Raw genomic sequence first — 14037 nt, forward strand, 5'->3', positions numbered from 1 at the left:
TAATTGCTTTCTAGATCCGTACATAAGTGGCGGAAAGTACTTTGTTTCATTCTCAACATATTAAAACAACGCTTTTTATTGCTATTCAGCAACTCTTATATCCATTTTTCTCCAGTTTGAAAAGAAGTCATGCATGGCTCTTGTGTATGTGCTTGACATAATAAATAGACATATAACCAATACCACAAGCTATCGAATCCCAAAATTCATTATTCTTACGCCTCTTATGGATTCTATTTTGTATAATATGCAAATCCATGCTACAAAAATGTTTATTATAAGAAAATAGAAAGATATAAGTCACTTTCACATTACAAAATAAAGTTCTTCACAAAAGATACATTACCATAAACTAGCTAGGAATAGTTCATTTAACAAAAGGCCAGCACAAGATGTATTAGTATTAGCTAGCTAATTATAGTTCAAATAACTAAAGGTTAACAGAAGATTAGCTTAAACTAGCTTGATACGAAGCAAGGTCAATTGTAATGTTAAAATAGCATCACCCTCATTTTCCCTTGACATACATGTAATAAAACCAATGAAGTCTAGCTTCATCACTTGGAAGACCATCAAGAATTGTTCTCTTTTGAGGATCCTCAATCATGGTGCAAGAAAAATAAAATTCAAGAGTACATGGAGTCAAACCAGGCAAGGATTATAATTTTGCTAGAGAATCTGCAAGTGTAATAGAAGAATTAGACAATGTACGCGCCTTGAGATCAATTAATTTTACATCTTTGATGTTCCTCTCTGTGATAACTTGAACCATAGCATCTAAATTCTTCATCAACATTGTTAATCCTCCAACTCTTCTAAAAAATTTCGACTTCGAACTATAACATTTGAAAAATTAATAATTTAAGACAAATAATTTTGAGAAAATTATTAATACGAGAATAATTTTAAAAATACATAATCTAAATATATTCTCAACTAAATTTCTTCTCTCTTTCCCTTTTCTTTTATTTCGATTAAAATACCCAAACCCTTCCCCTCTCTTTGAACCCAAAAATCAGCCAAACCACACTCCTCATTTGAACACATCAAAACCCAAGAACACCTTCCTTCTCGCCATTTCCTCTAAAAATGGCTGATTTCTTGCTTGAATTCTGCTACAGTTGAGCAACTTTCTTCCTCATTCAATCCATTGATTTTCGATTGCAACTCTCCTAATCTTGATCTGAATTTTCAAAGAATTCAGCCCTAACATAGCCTCCTTATTTGAAGCTTTCCTTCGAAAAACAGCAATGGCTAGATTCACACCTTCTTCGTCCTCTGACCTTCAAAAAATGCATCAGGATAACATTTTGCTTCTTCAGCGTTGAATCGTGGGAAGGAATAAGTGTGTTCATCCTCAATCTTGACTTTTAAAGGTAAATTAAAAATGGTCCTTCATCATAGATCTGTTTTTTTTTCGATTGTTGAACATTTGATACGGTTTACTATGGTTTTCGAGTTCAATTCCATCATCTTGTTCCATTTATTTTGTTGATATTCAGTCTTCTATTGAAAACCTAATTTCCGTCCGTGCGTGTAACTACAATCCTAGTCTTTCATCTTCCCTCTGATTTTCGTTGAGCATACATGGATTGAAGCACTTCGTCACCTACAATCGGGACCGAAAATACGACCATTATTGATTATAGAACCGGACTTTTCTTTGTCCAGTTGCAGCGAAAGTGAGGTAAGGTTTACACTCACCTTTTTTCTTGATTTTTATTTTAACCACTTCTTTTATTAACATATTGTTAGTGTCCTTAGGTTATTTCGGATACTTATTTTATGCTATGTACCAAACCTTTAGATATAAGTGAATCTTGAGAAATTGTGTGAACAAGATAAGCTTGTATATTGAGGAATTTGGAGAAATTTATAACAATTAGTGAACTAAAGGAATTAGTTGATTTCAAGATGTAATTTCATTGTAGATAGAAACAAGAGAATTTTGATAATGATATATGTTACCAGCTAAATCTTGGAGTAATGGTATTAAATTTAAGAAATATGGTGACTATATAATTTGTTGATAATACTTGCTTAGTTATTTAATTATGCATATTGAGGAATAGTAGTGGTGAATAAATAACATTAGATAATGACCTTGTTCAGAAATAACTGAAAATGATGAAAAATGGGGTAATTGGTGATCTTGATTGGAATATAGGATCCTTAGAATGGCAAGTTGAAATAACTATTTTACTTGTGATTGGAAATGAAAAAGAAATTATGGAGATTTTTAATCTTGAATAGAAGGTGAACAATTGTAGATAGCGGTTACAAACCTTGATGGTATATTTGGGAGCTGGATTAGAACATTCATAATTTTAGTAGTTGGATATGTTAGAATATAATCTTTGATTAAGTCGCAGTCTTAGGAGGAGGTGAAATAAGTTATATATAGATCTAGATTGTAGTAATATAGATCTAGATTGTAGTATCGAACGCTCCTTCGTGATGTTGTGATTTATTATGTTTCAGGAGATGATATCATTGAGGAACCTTTCTAGCGATCACGGAGAACCAGATTTAGCTCCTTGAAGCCCTTTTTGGTGAGTAGTAGCAGTCCATTAAAGGGTTTTGCCAGAATATAGTTTTGAAATTGTTTTATTAAAGTTGTGAATTTTATAATGTTGAGACAGATTTGTTATGAATGATTATGTTGATGTTGATATGGTCAGTGGATCGGGCTCACGAGCTGGTCATTGACGGAGTAGAGGAAAAATCTCCCTTACTCCCCATTTTGAGGTGAATTGTCATTCAAATATTAACTAGTCTCACTCGAGAGTGAGATAGCCTTAAAGCTTTGGATGTTCCTCTTAACTAGACTCCCTGTGCGCACATAGATCTAGAAAACTGATGTTGCTTTTAAACCTATGTTTTGAATTACTATGTTTTGTTTTAGATTGTTACTTCTCATTTAGTTTAAGCTGACTCCTGTTGTTTCCATCTTTTAGATTGTTTACAGATCGAAACCGGTCGGGAACGATGGGTTAGCGGTGATGAATAGAGTTCCATATATGTTATATTGAGCTGAGCACGTGAGAATTTGTAGTTTTATATTAGGCTTTGGCAAATGTATATTAGACTAGACTGTATTGGTTATGTTGGACTTTTATAGTTACTTTTATGATTACTTTATGTTTTAGAATGATGTTTGGATTGAGAACTAGTTGATTTAGCTGCTATGTTTTAGAACTAATGACCCCTTTGTTCAAGTTTTGGAATTGAGATTTGAGTTTCTTAGGAAATAAATTCCGTGATGACTTTGTTTACTCGGTCAACGATAAGTTGAGTTGTTATTAGAACTCTTATTGCTTACACAAGCTTTAGTCTCAGATACTCGCTTCCTCTCTCCAACTTCTTGTTCTATTTTTTGAGGAGATGGGTAAGGGGGAAGGAGTCGAGTTATCATCATTCCAAACTTCTTGCCATTCCTTATTTGTTTGGTTATTGTCAAAAGCATTACTTCCACTCCATAGATCATCATATTCAAGAGATGTATTACTAATATTTAAATTTGGAAAAGGGATATAAACTGTATCATTTTCACATTGAGTGGGAGTAAACTTTAGCACTCGTGCAACCGAAACACCAAACAATTGCTCCATCTTTGACTCTAGCTTAGGTTTAATCCCTTCTTCTTGGCAAGCTTTAAAGTGGATATTTTTCTATAAAGTATAAAAAACTTTTCATGATTCCTACCTAATCTCGTTTCTTTTCCTTTCAAAGCTTTCCAAAGGCTCCAATGACTTTTCATCCAATCCTACTTGTTCTTAAAGCTTACTCTTGTTATATGCTAAGTTGGTCTTTTTTGAAATTTCTCTTCAATTATTTTCCATGAGATCCTTTGTGAGATTGTTGCACCGATTTTTCCCTTACTTTTTTCAATACATTGGATACAAAAATAAAAAAAATAAAAAAAATGTGCACATTTTCTTTCAACCAATTAACATGATTCACATCTTTCTCCTCACCTTCACATTAGCTTTTTCATTTTCCTTTACCATTCTTGGCTTTGGTGCCATATAATTATGATAAACCATAGTATAATGAAAATACTTAAGCATTTCTTTTAAATATGATAAACCTTAATCACATATTAAGAAGGAAGAACAAATCAAGTAACTAGCTATTTTACCTCAAAAAAAAAAAAAAGCAAACAAATGACATTATTATTCATTCAATTAATAATACATTTGGACTCCTTGTAAAACTATTTACGGTAAATTACAATGAATTTCTTAAATATGATCAGTATAACAATATAGCATCAGATCTACTCCAAACAAGAATAAACTAAAAAAATGCTAACCTAGTATAAAATGACATTATTATGCTATGACAAAAAATAAACAAAAATAATTCAAAGAAATAGCTAAAAGATGATTATTATCATAACAAAAAGAAAATTTAGAAAAAAAAAATAACTAACCTGGTATGCTATTGTCTTCAGTCAATCTACAAAAGCTTTGCAATCATCTAATTTAACACGCTCAATTTTTCAGCGTGTTACATTTTAGCTCATTTGTAACAATCAGCTCTCTCAACAAGATCTTTTTACCAAAGACTATTTTTAGCTTGGTTGACTTAAGGAACCAACTAATACTACCAACCAGCTAAAAATACACCAACCTACTGATTTATCAAACACCCTCATTAATTTGGACAACGACAAACGATATTCGCTCCAATTTAATCAAGTGTCTCATTTGATAATGCATAAATTTTCAAAAAATGGGAAGAGACCATGTCAGGAACTTATTTTCGAATTTTTTTTTTAGAAATTATATAGAAAGGTGAGTGTGAGGTAAAAATATTTGCAAAAATAAGTTTATAACAAAAACATTGTTTAAGACAACAATTTCATAAGCAAATGGGTAGGAAAGCTAAGTTTTGGGTCACCAAGGGAAAAAACGTTTCACTAAACCGAAGATAGTGTTTTCATAAGCTGTACTTTTTTCTGTGTATTTTTTGTAGTGTCAACTTTTATGCATTGAAATAGCTACTGTGCATAAAACAATGAAAACTTGCATAAACAGCAAATCGAGGCTTGTGTGCTGCTGTACGTGCTGGCTATAAGGGTTGCTCGTCTGGTGGCTGTCGGTGGTGGTGATGACCCTAGGAAGGCAAAAGTGAGGCCAACATAAGAGAAAGGGCGGTTTTGGGCCAGTTAAAGGTGCTAAACCGCCTAGGGCCCCCAAAATAGAGGGGCCTCATATATTTAACGCTTCAATATACATATATTATACTCTATAGCATTTTAGCAGGGGAAAAGGAATTCGAAACTACGGAATCTCATTTTCACGAAAATAATGTGAATGTTTTGCAATAATATTGCCCCCAAAAAAAATAATTCCCACTTAGGTATTATCAGAAAGTATTTCCCATAATACCGTCCACGTAGGATAGGTTAAAAAAAAAATGAAACAAACCGCCACTTAAATTGGCGGTTTTATAGCTGTACAAAACCCCAGCTTCTGTTCTAATTTCTTCACTTCATTTCATTTGCTTCCTTTTGTAGTTGCTGCCGGTTCTTCTTTAAAAAAAAAATTCTTCAATCCTTTTTTACTTCACATTCACAATTCCTCTTATTCAACTAAATTAATCAACTACATTCTCATCTTCTCCTTCTTTACTTGTTCATTTTTGTTGGTCTCTTAAGGTTTTGATGATGACTTCACTTGTAAATAAACAAACATATTTTTAGAGATTGTTTTGTAGGTATATATCCGATTTAGTTTGAATCGTTGATGAAGCCTATGACTTGGTTCGTGGAAGATGTACATGTCTTAATATGTCCAAGATGTTAGATAAGTGTTATAATGTTCAAAGTAGACGTACAGTCTACTGTTCCTAAAATGAACATTCTGACTGAAGTTGAAGCTGGAGACAGTACACTGTTCCTACGTAGCAGGTCTGAAGAATAGCATCGATTGAAAAATTGCGAATTAATTATTTTCTGTTTTTAAGTTGATGTAATGGTTTAGAATTAATTTAATTGCTTAAATTAATTAGTAAGTTAATTGGCAAATCTATTTTTAGGTTTTCTAAAAATAGCCCAAGACTTTTTCTTGATTAGATTTAGATCTCCTATTTTTTAGGATCTTATGTTTTAAACTCCTATGCTATTTTTAGCATTAAGGAAACTGATTTTTCCTTGAGCAAATAACAGCCGGACACTTTCATAATTCCACCACCTTTTGTTTTGAGAACGTGGGGGTAGTGGAGGTATGTGTGAGATAGTGGACGTTATGCTTATGGTAACTGCTGGCTGTTCCCTCTATAAATAGAAGGGACTTTGCTCGAATCAAAAATCAATCCTTTTAGGATTCAAGAGTGTCCATTAAAGGGAGATCATCTTAAGAAAAATATTTTCAGTTTTCCAATGCCAATTAATTTATTATATTTTTCTTAAGTAATTATTTTAATTCTTATCCTCTTGAGAAATGGCCTTGTAAGGGTTGATGTGATTTGTTGTAATTAGACTTGTGGGAAGTCTAAGGGAATAGAGAAGAGAAATGGCCTTGTAAGGGTTAATGAGTGTTTTGTTGTAATTAGACTTATGGGAAGTCTAAGGGAATAGAGAATAGAAACGTGAGAAGAGAGAGAGAAGGAGAGAAGAGAAGAGAAGAGAAGTGGGCCTAAGTAGAGAAGCTTTGAGTAAAGCATTTAGAGAATTGAGAAGCTTCAAGTGAAGCAAACATTGTTTTGTGTAATTGTAACTAATTGCCTAAACATAGTGAGAATTTTGAAATCCCGGGGGGTCGTGGTTTTTCCTTCTTATTAGGCCAAGAAGGTTTCCACGTAAAAATCCTTGTCTCCTTTTATTATTCTTTTCGTTTTTAAGTTTAAGTTTTTGTTCTATACTTATTATAATTCCGCAAAAATTAGAGGCAAAAATCTTAAATCTACAACACAACAATTCACCCCCCCCTCTTGTTGCTTTCGATCATTCATTAGCATTCCTACAATTTTCATCATCATTTAAGGTATTAATATAAACCCTAATTTATTTCAATTTGCAAATTGAATATTTTGTTCATTATTGTTGTCATTTGAAGTTATAAATACATTGATTGTTTGTTACATTCTCTTGAATTCATGGTTTAAGCTTACATTTTACACATTTGTAGTTGAATTTTATGATTTGGTTTGTATGCATATAAAGTGTTTGATAAAATACTTCAATAAAAGTTTATTACTTTGTTGGGTTAGTTTAATGGTTTTAGTATATATTCATGGTATTTTTAGCTTTATATTTGAATTGAAAGTTCTAATAAGTGTTCTAATACCTTAATATGACAAATTCTTGTATTCAAATTTACACTTCCCTTATTCATAATCAACAATAAAGTGTTTGTGAAATCACATGAAAAACATGTTTGTGTTTGCAGAATATGGATCATTATCCCGGTATAGTTTATTGGGGTGGAGAAGTAAGTTATACTGGATCGGATGTTGTGTATAATGGAGGATTAAATACAGTGATGTTTATCCATCGTCAGAATACTAATTTTGAGGTGTTTCATAGCAAAATCTGTGATGTAATTGGTTGTGATCGCAACTCTTTTATGTTAAAAATGGAGATGAAATATCCGGTGACTGGGAAAAATGTGTTAGTTCCGATTAAGAATGATGAAAGCATAAGTGCTCTTGCTTATGCGGCATCACAAGCCCCTGGAACGGCAATGGAGGTTTATGTTGAATTGGTTGCAAATTTGGATAATGTGAGGGAAGTCATGACTAGCATGGAACTTCCAGAATCAGGTCCTAGTGTACGCCATAAATGAAAATGGAGACTTTAGGATAGGGCAAGAGTTTAGCTCCTTAGACCACCTTAAGAAGAATGTTAAAGCATGGGCGATTTCTAACAATAGAAATTTTCGTGTAATTGATTCGGAGCCTTCAAAGTACGTTATCCAATGCACTAATGCGGAGGATATAGGTTGTGCATGGAGGATGCGAGCTGTTATGACCGCAACGGGATCATTTAAGATTGTGCGATATAAGGGTCATAATCAAGATTGCTCAGTACATTACAGTGACGACCATCCCCTCCTTACTTTTGAATTTGTTGCTGATCTTATCGTGGATATGATCAGAGTTGATCAAGCGTTTAAGGTGAAGTCAATTGTTAATTTTGTGAAAAATAAATACGGATTTGTTATAACATATAAGAGAGTTTGGTTGGCCAAAAATAAGGCTATAACAAAAGTATTTGGGGATTGGGATAAGCCCTTTGAGGAGCTTCCAAGGTACCTGCAGGCGTTAATGCAATCTAATCCAGGAACAGTGGTGCAATGGGAAGTCCAACCGACAATGGATCCTACCAGAGTGATGTTTAAGCGAATTTTTTGGGCTTTCGGACCATCCATTAAGGGTTTCCCCACTGTCGTCCCCTTATTTCTATAGATGGTACACATTTGTACGAAAAGTATAGAGGCACACTCATGATTGCTATGGTGATAGATGCAAATTCTCAGTTGTTCCCACTTGCCTTTGCTATTGTGAAGGGAGAGTGCAACGACACATGGAGTTGGTTCTTGGATTGTATAAGGCATTATGTCACTAAGAGGGACGGCTTATGTGTTATATCTGAGTGGGAGGGCTCCACTGCCCAATTGGTTACTCGTCAGCAATACCAGGCGAGTACGTTACATTTGGAGGTGGATGACAGGGTATTAGAAGTAGTTGAATTAGCTGGTTTCAGATACATTCACAGGTTGTTGGGCGGGGGCTTAGAGCTTGATTGAGCTCTTATCACTGCATTGGTGGAGAGGTTGAGGCCAGAGAATCATACCTTCCACCTCACAGTTGGAGAGGCAACGATCACGTTGCAAGATGTGGCAGTTATAATGGGACTGCCCATTGAAGGATAAGCAGTGATAGGTCATGGAGAGAGAAATTGGCCAACATTAGTTCATGAGCTACTAGGGGTTTGGCCTGAAAACCCTCAAGACCCCACACAGCCAAAGATCATCATTGGATCGTCATTGAAGCTGACTTGGCTCCGTGAGTATTTTAGCGCGCTAGAGGATAACGCGGATGATGTTACAGTTGAAAGACATGCCAGCCTTACACAACGGCTAAGATGGACGCTCTGCCATACATATGTACATCGGGCCACGAGAATTGGAGATCGCGTTGTCCACTTATTTGCTTTGACATCGTTGAGCTACATCTCCCGGATCGTGTCATGCGTCAATTCGGTTTGGAGCAAGTTATTCCGGATGCCTGTGACACCCAACTTCAACTACATGCGATCGATCGGAGGACTGGGGACAAGAAGTACGTCTTACGACATAGATCGCATGTAGATTCATGGAATGAACTGAGCATCTACATTGGTTTGAGGAAATAACTTCAGAGGTCATAGCTCTAGTATGTACATGAGTTGGTACAGGCGTATCTCCATATTACGCCTAACGAACACCACATTTGCGCAGCCAGGATCACATTACCATCCGACATCTACGTTACTGGTACTTCTTCTTTCAATAATCATTGTTGGCCTCTTAAGGTTTTGATGATGACTTCACTTTTAGATAAACAAACATATTTTTAGAGATTGTTTTGTAGGTATATATCCGATTTAGTTTGAATCGTTGATGAAGCCTATGACTTGGTTCGTGGAAGATGTACATGTCTTAATATGTCCAAGATGTTAGATAAATGTTATAATGTTCAAAGTAGACGTACAGTCTACTGTTCCTAAAATGAACATTCTGACTGAAGTTGAAGCTGGAGACAGTACGTTGTTCCTAAGTAGCAGGTCTGAAGAATAGCATCGACTGAAAAATTGCGAATTAATTATTTTCTGTTTTTAAGTTGATGTAATGGTTTAGAATTAATTTAATTGCTTAATTATTGATAAATTGGTTGGCAAATCTATTTTTAGGTTTTCTAAAAATAGCCCAAGACTTTTTCTTAATTAGATTTAGATCTTCTATTTTTTTGGATCTTATGTTTTAAACTCCTATGCTATTTTTAGCATTAAGGAAACTGGTTTTTCTTTGAGCAAATAACAGCCGGACACCTTCTTAATTCCACCACCTTTTGTTTTGAGAACGTGGGGTAGTGGAGGTATGTGTGAGATAGTGGACGTTATGCTTATGGTAACTGCTGGCTGTTCCCTCTATAAATAGAAGGAACTTTGCTCGAACCAAAAAAATATTCAAGAGTGTCCATAAAAGGGAGATCAAATTAAGAAAAATATTTTCAGTTTTTACATGCCAATCAAATTATTATATTTTTCTTAAGTAATTATTTTAATTGTAATTCTCTTGAGAAATGGCCTTGTAAGGGTTAATGTGTGTTTTGTTGTAATTAGACTTGTGGGAAGTCTAAGGGAATTAGAGAAAAGAAACGTGAGAAGAGAAAGAGAAAGAGAGAATAGAGAAAGAGAATTAGGCCTAGAGTAGAGAAGCTTCAAGTGAAGCAAACATTGTTTTGTGTAATTGTAATTAATTGCCTAAACATAGTGAGAATTTTGAAATCCCGGGGGGTCGTGGTTTTTCTTTCTTATTAGGCCAAGAAGGTTTCCACGTAAAATCTTTGTCTCTTTTTATTTCTTGCTTCTTAAGTTTAAGTTTTATTTTGTTCGTTATAATTCCGCAAGTTAGAGCAAAAAAGTAGTACAACTCAATACACAACAATTCACCCCCCCTCTTGTTGCTTTTGATTATCTCTTTATATTCCAACAATTGGTATCAGAGCCATGTTCCTCATTTAATCAGGAAACCCTGAGAGCAGTATCCTGTTCCCACAGAGATGTTGAAGATGAACGAGCGCATGGAAGAGGGGTACTCCACACAAAGGCCACCCATGTTTGATGGAAAATTCTATACTTACTGGAAAAATAGAATGGAAATCTTCATAAAGGCCGAAAACTATCAAGTTTGGAGAGTCATTGAAATTGGAGACTTTGAGGTGTCGACCATCAACTCCAACAATGAAGCTGTTCCAAAACCAATCACTGAATATGAAAAAGAAGATTTTCAAAAGATGGAGATGAACGCTCTTGCTATCAAATTGCTTCACTGTGGTCTTGGACCCAATGAACACAATCGTATAATGGGTTGCAAAACTGCGAAGCAGATTTGGGACCTGCTGGAAGTTACCCATGAAGGTACTAGTGAAGTGAAGCGATCCAAGATCGACCTTCTAATGTCCAAATATGAAAGGTTTGTTGTGGAACCTAGAGAGAACATTCAAGAGATGTTCACCAGGTTCACAAATATCACGAATGAATTGGTCTCTCTTGGTAAGATTATTCCCGTTGATGAACAAGTTAGGAAAATACTTAGGAGTCTTCCTCAAGACGAACGCTGGAGAGCTAAGGTCACAGCCATCTAGGAGTCCAAAGATTTCACCAAGTTTAATTTGGAAGAATTGGCTGGTTCCCTCATGACTCATAAATTGCATTTGGGAACAGCTGACAGTTCCCGCAATAAAGGACTGGCTCTGGCAGCAGATGATAGTGAAGAGTCAGACGCTGGTGAAGAGGAAGCTGCTATGTTGGCACGTAAATTCAAAAAATTCTTCAGGAACAGCAGATATAGAAATCAAAGAAACAACAAAGAAAAAGGAACTGCTAACTTGAAGACAAATTTTGAATGCCACAAGTGTGGGAGCACTGATCACTTCATCAAGGATTGCCCTCAATGGAAAAATGAGAAGGGCAAGGGAAAAGCAAGAGAAGTTGGAAAATATTATAAGAAGGGAAACTTCAAAACTGATTTTAGAAAGGCAATGATCGCAGCTTGGGGTGATACGGAGAGCGAGGCTGAGACAGAAGCTCCAGTGGAAGAAGAAACAGCAAACCTATGTCTCATGGCATCTCATGAAGAGTCTAAGGAAAAAGAGGTAATGTCTTTTAGTCCATCTCCTAAACAATTGTCTAACCTAAGTAAGAATAACTTAATCAAATTGCTGTTAGAGACACAAGAAAAGTTGAATGAAAAAACAGCTAAGTGTCTCCAAATTGAGAAAGACCTTAACTTAAGTAAAGATCATATCTCATACCTAAATTCCTTTAGGATCGATGTGCAAAGTAGATTTTTTGATTTGTTAGATAAGAATATCATTTTAAAAGAACAATTGGAGAAATTAAAACAGGATTTCATTATTCTTAACATTGAATTAAATCAAAACAAATTGCTAGGATTAAAATTGGTTGAAAATGATAAAACCACTCATGTGTTTAGCACGGAATTTCAAGAAATAAAATTAAAATTAGAATCATATGAAAAAGAAAATAAGTTTCTAAAAGATCAAATTAACTTAAGAGGAAAAGGGAAAATCAATGAAATTCCCAAATGGATTCTAAATGCTAAAACCAAGAGTAAAGAAGGTCTAGGATATGTTAAGAATGAAAAAAGGAAAAAGGTATATGTAGATCTCCCTAGTAGTAAAATCTGTTCCTTTTGTGGTAAAATTGGACACCTAAAATATCAATGTGTAAAAAGGGAACAACACACTAAAGCAAATAAAACTTATGTCGAATGCATATGGATTGAGAAACATGATTCAAATATAATCGACAGGGAACCCAAGGCTGACTGGGTTCCTAAACTTAACCATTAGTTTGCTTTGCAGGTTCAAGTGAGGGGGAACAACTCATGGTATCTCGACAGTGGGTGTTCCAAGCACATGACGGGTGATAAATCTAGATTTCTCTCACTTGAAGCGTATGATGGGGGAACTGTAACCTTCGGTGATAATATGAAGGGTGAAATAATCGCCAAAGGAAAAGTTGGAAGATCAAGCTTCCATGCCATTGACAATGTATTTTTCGTCGAGAATCTAAAACACAATCTTTTAAGTATTTCTCAATTTTGTGACAAAGGTAACTCTGTTAAGTTTACTTCTGAACGATGTATAATTTCTAGAAACAACACAGGAGACCCTGTACTAGAGGGAATCAGAAAAGGGAACACCTATGTGGTGGACCTGGACACTATTCCCAGAAACAGTCTAACGTGTTTAAGCGTTATAGAAGAAGACCCACTTCTTTGGTACAAGCGCCTAGGTCATGCTAGCTATTCATTGATTAACACCTTAAGATCAAAAGACCTAGTAAGAGGATTACCAGCAATAAAATTCCTCAAAAATGAAATTTGTGATCCTTGTGCTAAAGGTAAACAAGTGCGGTCATCCTTTAAATCAAAGTTTCTGGTGACTACCTCTAGACCATTAGAATTAATTCATATGGATCTATGTGGACCTATGAGAACACAAAGCCGTAGTGGCAAAAGATATGTGTTTGTCATAGTTGATGATTTTAGTAGATTTACTTTGACCTTATTTTTAGCAAGAAAAGATGAAGCTTTCGATGAGTTTGTATCTTTTGCAAATAAAATACAAAAATCTACTAATAATTCAATTGTTCACATTAGATCGGATCATGGCAAAGAATTGGAAAACTCAAACTTCATGAATTATTGTGATGAACATGGTATAAATCATAATTTTTCCGCTCCTAGAACACCATAACAAAATGGAGTGGTGGAAAGGAAGAATAGAACCTTAGAAGAAATGCCTAGGACTATGTTGATTGCAAGTGGTCTACCTAGGAATTTTTGGGCCGAGGCCGTCAATACTGCATGCTATATTTTGAATCGTGTGTTAATAAGACCAATCACTTCTAAGACACCCTACGAATTACTCAAAGGTGTTAAACCAAATATTTCCTATTTTCGTGTGTTTGGATGCAAATGTTTTGTTCATGTGAATGGTAAACGAAATATAGGTAAGTTTGATGAAAGAAGTGATGAAGCAGTATTCCTCGGTTATTCATCACATAGCAAAGCTTACAGAGTTTACAATAAGAGAACAATGTGCGTAGAGGAATCTATTCACATAATTTTTTATGAAACTAACTTTTCAACAAGTGAACAGGAAACAAATAATATTAAAATAGGTCTTGCAAATTTAGAAGATGATGATGAAGGAGTTAAAATGCAAGATCCAGGAACAGCAGGTGAACAACCAATACAAGAAGAGGCAGGGGAAACTGACCAAATCCAGGAACTG

General features: G+C 34.9%; 1 long non-coding RNA gene across 3 annotated transcripts; it reads left to right on the top strand.

Moving 5' to 3' along the window:
* The first annotated feature begins 955 nt into the window (after positions 1-955).
* Positions 956-3263, top strand: LOC130820835 (uncharacterized). 3 transcript variants are annotated; one of them, XR_009045270.1, is made up of 4 exons: positions 956-1376; positions 1503-1687; positions 2482-2748; positions 2958-3263. It is a non-coding gene; the product is annotated as an uncharacterized LOC130820835 (long non-coding RNA). The 3 variants fall into 3 exon arrangements; XR_009045269.1 differs by having other exon boundaries at positions 958-1376; positions 2482-2552; XR_009045268.1 differs by having other exon boundaries at positions 958-1376; positions 2482-3263.
* Positions 3264-14037: the final 10774 nt, after the last annotated feature.

Source organism: Amaranthus tricolor, chromosome 8, assembly GCF_026212465.1.
Source record: "Amaranthus tricolor cultivar Red isolate AtriRed21 chromosome 8, ASM2621246v1, whole genome shotgun sequence".
NCBI lineage: Eukaryota > Viridiplantae > Streptophyta > Magnoliopsida > Caryophyllales > Amaranthaceae > Amaranthus > Amaranthus tricolor.